Consider the following 9,039-nt stretch of genomic DNA (forward strand, 5'->3'; position numbering starts at 1 on the left):
AGCTATTTTCAATTTCATTTTCAGAGTCATAGTACTATATCTATAAGAATTTTGGTTGATGCTTAGTAGGGATTATTGCTAGTGCATAATGGTATACCTGACCTCTGCTTTTGAATATATATACACTATTTCTTTTGTAATGTTTTACTATCATCTCAAGAACCTAAATTATTGTAAACTGAAAGGTTGAGTTATATCCTCAAATGTTATTTTGGAAATCTTTATATCCAAGAATTTTATTTGTCAATAGATTCCATATTTCAATAGGAAGGGGTGTGTATGATAAAACTATTGCTCCCTTGGAAAAAATAATCCAAGTGGTTCATATTCTATTTGTAATTGCATGACAATAAGAACATCTATTTGATAATTTTTAGCAAGTTCTCATGCACTACGAGATGTAGGTTTTCAGCATTTAGAAAAGTTGTACAAGTAGATTTCTATGACTGAATAGTTTGATGTCAATTTTGTACCTTGTTTTTCGTTGCCGTTCGAACAACATTACGTTCAATTCTAGATCTTTTATTTAATTGATTATTATATAATTTTGGAGCTCAAAACATATCTATAGATTATGTGAAGGATTTGCATATTGAATACAGTAAAATAAATATTTCTTTTTTCTGTCTCAAAAGAAAAAATATTGACCATTAATTCAATTAACACAATGAGCATAAAAGAGAAATTTCTTATGATAATAATACCTATGAAGATAATAAGCATAACTACAATATGAACATCCTAATAATATAGGAATATAATAAATACAAGTATTTCTTATACTGAAACGGAAATGTTGTAACCTATACAATGATTAAGAAATGCATTTGGGAATTTGAAACTTTTAAAATTACCGATACTTGCAGGCTATCAGAATACCAGATTCAGTATCTATCGATCCAAAATCTCTGCAAACAGAAGAAATGTTGAAATTTTCATGAGTAGATATCATATAAATATTGTGCTATGCAAAATAAATAAAAATAAATAACTACAATAAAGACCATGTTATTTTGTTGTAGTCACGAATAATACGAAAAGCACAGTACTATACTTCATAATAATCTATCATGCCTTTATCATAGAAAAATATATATTGTTACTATTATTACTATTTTTAAAGAAAAGTTTATTGAGAAGGAATAGAAAATATTATTAATTAATGTTAAATTTTTATTTCTTCCTATATCAAAGACTTTGAAAAAGTGGATTTTTGCTTCTGATAAACTTGTTTTTTTAATGTATATTTATTGAGAATATTGATTCAAAGAATCTAGTGATGTTAGTTGAAATCCATTCTTTATATATAAAATCAGATATTGTAAACAACGATTTGAATTTCTAATTGACTTCCTTTTGTGCATCGTGTAAGAAACTGTTTTGTGTGATATCTGATATACTTATATACCCTGCAATGAATATTTCATGTAATTTCAATAATCTTTTCGAAATTGAAATGTAATAAAATATTTTGATGTGTAATAAATGTGTCATAAGAGAATTTTATCAAGTAAATTTCCAGTAGTTGAAGTTAAGGGAGAATAACATTTAGCCTATTTGAACTATAAAAAGGAAAATAAGATGAGACCCAAAGTTAGGAAGTATGATCGTGTTGTTCACATGTTACCAACTAATGAGACAAAACATAAGCTTTAAATGAAGCTGAGGGTTATCAGCTTTAAGAATAAGTTGTTTAAAAAACATATGTGGATTATTGACAGATTTAAAGATAAAAAAAGTAGCGACTGAGAATATGATGTTCTAATATAATATTTGTCAGAATATTAAATGTTCAGCATGGTGTTGATATACTAAAAAATATATGAAAATAAAGGAGATTTTAGAAGTAGTGGAAACACTATTGGGTGGGACTTTCACATGTTGGTTTGAAAACTGGTAAAATTTATGAAGAGTGAGAAATTGGTGAACCTCGACGTCAAAATTTGTTTGAAATGGAGTCAGATATTTTTATAGGCTTCTTTTGTGCTCTGGAAAGTTTCTTAATATTTCAAAGAGTAGGGAAATAAATGTACGCTAAGCAACAAAGAAAACCTCCAATAAAAGGAAAAATATCTGATTAGATCTTCAACATGCATACTCAGGTATCAAAAAAATAATATGCGCACCATAATTAGAAATAAATATAAAATGTCACAATATAGTTCACAAATATCTGAAACTACTTTATTCTCAATACGTATAGTTAGCAGATAAATTCAATAAAAATTAAGAGGGGTGAAATCACCATCACAAAACAAAGATTAAAAAAGAAAAAAAAAAACAAAAAGAAGACATTGTCTATCACCTATGAGCAACAATAAGAATCAAGAGAAATTTTGTTGGTTAGGAAAATAAAGAAGAGAATTTTTTCTTCTAATAAAATTCTACACAACTCTACACAAAATATAGACAACAAACCATAGTTACCCAAATCTTTTTGCCAACCCCGCGATTCAGGTTCGAAAACCCGATTCAACAATTCCGTTAAGGAATCTTCACCGAAATCGATTCTCGAAACCACAAAATTTCGATTCCTTAATTTAAGAATCTCGTTTCAATACATCGTTACAATTTTGAACCCATTATTTGTGTATAGTCATTCCTAAATACATCAAATCGTGACTTTAGCAAAGATTGAATCTTGACTGCACGTCTAATGATAAATGATTTCACATGTAAGGACCAAAGATTATGGGCCACAGTGTCACGTTCGGCAGTAGGAGTCTGTGAATTAGGGGAGCAACGCCATTTGGCTGTGTAGAGACCAACGCCGACTATGTAGAGACCAGTGCCTGCTCTGTACAGACCAGCGCCAGTTGTGTAGAGACCAGCGCCTGCTGTGTAGAGACCAGCACTGGTTGTGTAAAGACCAATGCCGGTTGTGTAAAGACCAGCGCCGATTGTGTAGAGACCAGCCTGCTGTGTCTCTGACGTGTATGAGTTGTGAGTGCCACCTGTTGAGTGCATGTTGTTTTGACTGTCACTTGTCCAGGCTTGGCACCACTTGGACAGCCACCCCAACCACATGGGTACTTAAGCCACTCCTCTCACTCACTCACATACCATTCTTTTTTCATCTCTCTCTAAGGCAAAGGTTAAGGGGGAGATTGCCATTGAAAAGCAGCCATTGTTGGAGTGGGTGTGAGCTGTGGAAGAAGAGTTTTGAGAAGGCACCATTGCTGATCATAGGTAAGTGGATTCCTCACCATTGCATTGTAGCGATGAGAATGCATGAACTTATATGCCTATGAAAAGAGTAAGAAAAGTGTATGTGATGTGAAGACTTTTATGCCTTGTTCACTAAAAATTGGGGCTTTGGCTCTATGATGAATGTAGATGCTGAAAATGAAAGTATGATTCACAAATCCTATAATAAATGCATGTTTATGTGTGTATATTGTGTGATAACAGCTGCTAGCATGTCCCTTACAATGAAATAGAGATCATGGAACATGTTCTTGAGGTATGTGTAACCTCACTGTGAAATTTCAAGAATATATATGCATTTTATAAGGGGCTTTTGAACAGTCAAACGAGGTCTGTTTGACCTCAAATCACCGTCATTGGAAAGATATGCAAGTCTAGTAAAATTTTGTGTCTACCCCCTGTAGAATTTCCTTACAAAACTGAAGATATATTTCAAAATATACGTGTAGGTGACTATTTTTTCTGGATTTTACACTAACCCTGCTGTGGTCACTGGTTTTCACCAAACAAATGAAGTCCATTTCCTATAAAACCATATCCATTTGAAAGATATTTGAGTGAGCTAAAGGTTGCATGTAGAAATTATTTTGAAATTCCTCTTAGATTAGAAGTTATGCATCTTTTTATGAAGAGATGTTACTGTGGACAATTTTGGTAAAAACTAGAACTATCACTTTGTTTGGCACGGACCAATGATCAACCAAAGGGAGTCTAAATGCTTTCAAATTGGTCTTTTCAGAAAGATATACGTCTTGGCTTGAATGTTTATTTTTTAAATTGTCCAAATTATTCACGGTTTAAGAGTTATAGTGATACGAAGTAGGGTATCTCGCAGTTCCATGTACACAGCAAGGTACTGCGAATTAACCCGCATCCTCTTGAACCTTTAAGAGTCCAAATGAGATCCAATTGTCTTCGATCCACCTCCCATTGAAAGATAGATGTGTCTAGTATAAAATTTGTTTTGGAACCATCTTCAAACTCTTAATGGACCAAAAGTTACGACCCAAATTGTGAGCGTACGTCATTGCTTAAAGTTTTAGGAAATTGAACTGTAAAGCTTAAACACTTTTACTGCCACTATGAAATTGTCTTTCTGGCATTGTTAAAATGTGATATTGCTATGTCATGTTGAGATACTAATATTGTCGTAATGAGACATTAATACTATGATTCTGACCCCTATGCAATGGGACACCCATTGGTAGCGGACACTATTATATTGATACTGTAAGCCACTAGTGGTGGATATTGTCATTCTGTGACACCCCGTGATACTGCTATATTTTGTTATATACATTCTGGGACTGACCACTACGCAATGGAGCAACCCATTGGTAGTGTGATATGAGATTTTCGAGACTTTTGATATAAGGCACTGCGCAACGGGTCATCTGTTGGTAGTGTAATCTGTTCTGATGTGAATATGTGTGCATGGTAATATGTTGTTTGTGTGATATGTGAATGGGCACCTAATGTGTGAATGAGGGTGTTGTTAATATGCTACTTATGTGATATGTGAATGGGCACCTACTATGTGAATGATGGTACCACCAGCTGCGATCTTTCCCTAACTCCTCATGATAGGACGAGAGTTAGGATGTGAATATGAATATTTGGGAGGGTCACCCCCCTTAGATCTTTATGGGCACTACGGATTGGGTCACCCAATGGTAGTGTAACACTCTCTCCTCAGAAAGGCAGAAGGAGAGGGTCGTGTCTCGCAAGCCCACTGCCTATCGAAAACCCCAAAGCGCGTTAGGGATGTGTGCGTGTGTGTGTGAGGGCATTACAAAGTGGGACACCCACTTGTCATTGTCCTCCCTCCTGAATGGGGGTAGAGGTTTCAAGGGGTTGGATTGGCTTACCCTGAGCGATGGAATTTCTACTTCAGGAGTAGGCTTTACTAGTTCTGTAATTGTGATCTGTTATTCCTATTGTTCTGCTTATGGTGAAGTGATTTATGACTCAGGCACTGTATATTAAATTGCTTTATCATGATATTATTAGAATATTGAACAATATATAGGGGGACCCCACTTGATACTCTATGAATATGTTTGTGCACTGCATGTTGTTATCATTGTTATACTAGTTGGAGTGCAATGGTGTAAATCTGCTTACTGAGCTGTTAGATCATTCCATCTTATTTACATGATTATAGTGAAGGGCGTTAGTATCCGTGCCGGAGGCAAGTAAGCCGTATTCGAGTAGCTAAAGCTCGAAGTCTGAGGAGTTGAAGAGCCATCTTTTGAAAAACTTTCATAGTATGTTTTAGGTGGACTTACCACTGTGATGTAGACTTTACTTTGTGTATTTTTGGGGCAGTAGTGCCTTGAATAAAAATTGTAAGAACTTTTGGACATCAATGTGAATGGTTTGGGCTGTACCTTTGGATGTAATACTTGTCTTTATGTGTAAATTCTAGTTTTCTTTCGTGTTTTGCTCATGATTCTTCCTGTTATATGCGTTGAGCCACTCCCACCTGAGTGGTGTGCACCACCTTACGTCACGGTCCTGCACCCTGTCACCGCCAGCTCGTAAGGGGGGGGGGGGCGGGGGGGGGGGTTGGTCGTGACAACACATGTAATAATTCTTGTTTTGTTAGGGTTTTGAATCTAGAATCTAGAATCTGTAACATATAATACCTCGGTTCCTAGGTGTAGGGAAGTGCGATTCAATCAATATAGAATCTTGCTTCCATATTTTTTATAAATACATAATCCTATTTTGTCTATTTAAAAATGAAGTCAAAATCACAATATAAAGATGTATCTTTTGTATATAATTTTTTACGAGTCTAATAAGAGACATCTCATAAAAGGTCCAAAGTTGATAGGACTCAAGATGTGTATGGTGTTTCCTACTCCATATAATTGAAATCTCAATTCCTGGTAGGGGTCAAACGCATTCATTCCATACTAATGCAATTATCGTTTTCAAATTGGTACAGATCTATGATCCATATACGTAAAAAACTCGATTCTTAAGATGTTGGAATCACGCTACTAAACTGAAACATATCTTTGTTCCACATATGTCAAAAACTTGATTCCAGAGATTTCAGAATCTTGATTCAATAAATCTTGACTCCTCGAGTATCGATTCCAGGGAATGGGAATCTCGAATCCAAGGAGGTCAGAATCTCGATTCTAGATATTAATGAATCTCTATTCTCTGTTGATTGAGACACAATTCCAATATTTAGGAATCTCATTCCCCACTATTCCCACTGTACGGAAATCGATTAATAAAATAGGAATCTTTTAAGTGGCCACGATTTTGATTCTTGAAATGCTTTGGGTTCCCAAGCGTTTCCAACAACTATACAATAAACATAAGAAACTTAGATTAAACAAATTTCACTCAGGATAACCAAAAAAATGGAAAAATAAATAAATTAAGATTGCAGCATAAGAGAGAGGAACATGCCTACCAAGAATACAATAAGGGTGATGGTATCATTGACAAATAGAAAGCAGATAAGATTTTCTAGATGTTATAAAGGTAAAGGAAAAAAGTAAATTGGAGCACATAAAAAATTATGTCCATGAAATTGAAGTTACAACCTGTGAGACTTGAGAAATTCTATTAGATCAGGGAATTTATGTTAAATATTGTTACTTGTCAAAACGAACAAAGAAATATTTATATTTTCTAATAAAAACTTATAGAATACTGTACATAAATATACACAGCACACATGAAAACCTTAAGACTAAAGATTCTTTGTCGATAATGACTGAAAATATTTGGAAAAGGAAATTTTTGGATTGCAGCATAAGCGAGAGAAAGATGCTTACCGAGAATGCACTAAGAGCGATGCTGTCGTTGAGAGAGAGAAATAGAATATGTATATAGAATGGTGTGTGTTAACAAATTCTTACACGAGTATAAAAATATATGCAACAAATATAGGAACTCTAGAAATACAAATATTTTAACTCTTTTTTTTTTTTATCAAATGAAATGCAAGTAACAAAATGTTAGGAAGAAACAAATATATAATGAAAACAAAACAACAGTATATTGATAAAATTTCACAATGAATAAAATGATGAGTTTTTTTTTATCAAGATTGCACCAAAAGAGAGACAGATGCGTTGTGATGAGGCTGATGGTCTCCTTCAGAGATATAAAAAGCGAAAAGAATTTTGTAAATACCAAAAAAAAAATCAGATTGGAGCACATTAAAAAATTGTACCTTCTGAGATCTGAAGATTTCTGTAAGGTTAGCAAATCTGTGTTAAAATTTATTTCTTTTTCAAAGAGCAAACAAATTACATTGGGTCAGAAACTATCTCAGTAATTGTTGGGAAATTGTTTTTTCTTTTTCAATGACCAAAAAGAGTACGTAAAACTCTACACAGAGAAAGACAATCGTGTTTTGTAGAAAGATTTTAATTTGAGGATTTTTATTGTTGCTACAAAGAATTTTTATTTATTTTTTAAAGAGTAAGAAATTTCCAGACAGCTTTTAAGATCAACACATAATAACTCTGTAGTGATCAATTCACAAGCAATTAAAGAAATAAACACAAAAATTCCTAAGCACAACCATTTTTCAGCAGACAAAAACCTTCCACTATGTCTAAAACAACGAACTCAAGAAGACCAAGAACCCTAGATCGATAACAAGAACAAAGTCATCAATCAAAAACTAACAGTCAATTAAAAACACAAAACTGAAATAATATAGCAAACAAGTGGAGAGGGCTGGGATTTTTTTTGTTTTTGTTTCAAAGATCAGAGAACCCACACAAAACTCTACACACAAACAAGTTTCCATATACATATATCCAAATAAAAAAGAAACAAACACAGACAGAGATGATTACCAAGAATCCTATGAACTTGATCCTTTTGTTGAAAAAAAAAAAACATCTTTTGCAAGATTTGAGGATTGTAGATTTTTGTGGTTGCTAAAATATTTTTAATTGGGGTTTTTTGTGGTTTCTGGAATAAATTTTTATCTCTTTTTCAAAAAGCAAACAATTTCCACAGAGCTTTACATTGGGCGACAAAATGTTTTCAAGAATTACTCTACAATTATCGATTCAAATAAATAGAAATGAACAATTATTATTTATGAAGCATTTACAAGTCATCATAAAAACCCTAAGAATCACAGGAAGCTGTTGCGTTGAGAGAGATGTAGCGGCTGTAGGTGGCAAGAGCATGGCGGGAAGGCAGAAATATCACCAATGGGAAGAAGGCGCAAAGAGCTAGAAGTCGAAGGAGACACATAGATGGGCCAAAATCACGCCCACCTTCTTACAAAAGAATAGCGTTTGGTTTAGGTGAACCACATGGCACATACAATTGATTTGCACCTCACATCTGATGCCAACAATACAAGATCTAGCAACGAAGAGATAAGAGTCTAGCAACGAAGAGATAAGAGCTCTTTTCATATTAACAAGTTGACATACATAAAAAGACATTTAGCTGCAAAGAACACACAGTCTCACCATAATTTTTTAAACCCGTTGGAGCACTGCAACTATACCTTTTAAAAGAGCTCAATAGATGAGGTTACAAAACTCCCGAAGTAGCGGAGCTGAATGGTGGTGACGTGTGGCCCTCCCGGACCGCTCGTCTTTTATCGGCAAGCCCACCTATGTAGAAACGCAAGACTTTTCATAAATCTATTTTTGAAATAAAATTTAATACTTAATTTTTAAAGGCATATAATTTCTAACATGGAAACCCTGGATATGAAAAATCGAACTATGTTGTTTTAGGATATCTTGCCTTTTGAATCCCTATATGTATATTTTTTAAAAAGTCCAAAACTGGAATTACATATTTAAAATTTTTATTTTACTTAAA

The 9,039-nt window shown here is 33.9% G+C and overlaps 1 long non-coding RNA gene across 1 annotated transcript; it reads right to left on the minus strand.

Annotated features, from left to right (window-relative positions):
- Nucleotides 1–6,487: 6,487 nt before the first annotated feature.
- LOC148779796 (uncharacterized) lies at nucleotides 6,488–8,458 on the minus strand. The gene is made up of 2 exons (XR_016043506.1): nucleotides 8,309–8,458; nucleotides 6,488–6,531 (listed from the first exon to the last, which is right to left on the minus strand). It is a non-coding gene; the product is annotated as an uncharacterized LOC148779796 (long non-coding RNA).
- Nucleotides 8,459–9,039: the final 581 nt, after the last annotated feature.

The sequence above is a fragment of the Amborella trichopoda genome, chromosome 11, assembly GCF_054954075.1.
Source record: "Amborella trichopoda isolate Santa Cruz 75 chromosome 11, AtrichopodaSantaCruz75HAP2 v2.0, whole genome shotgun sequence".
In the NCBI taxonomy this organism is placed as follows: Eukaryota; Viridiplantae; Streptophyta; class Magnoliopsida; order Amborellales; family Amborellaceae; genus Amborella; species Amborella trichopoda.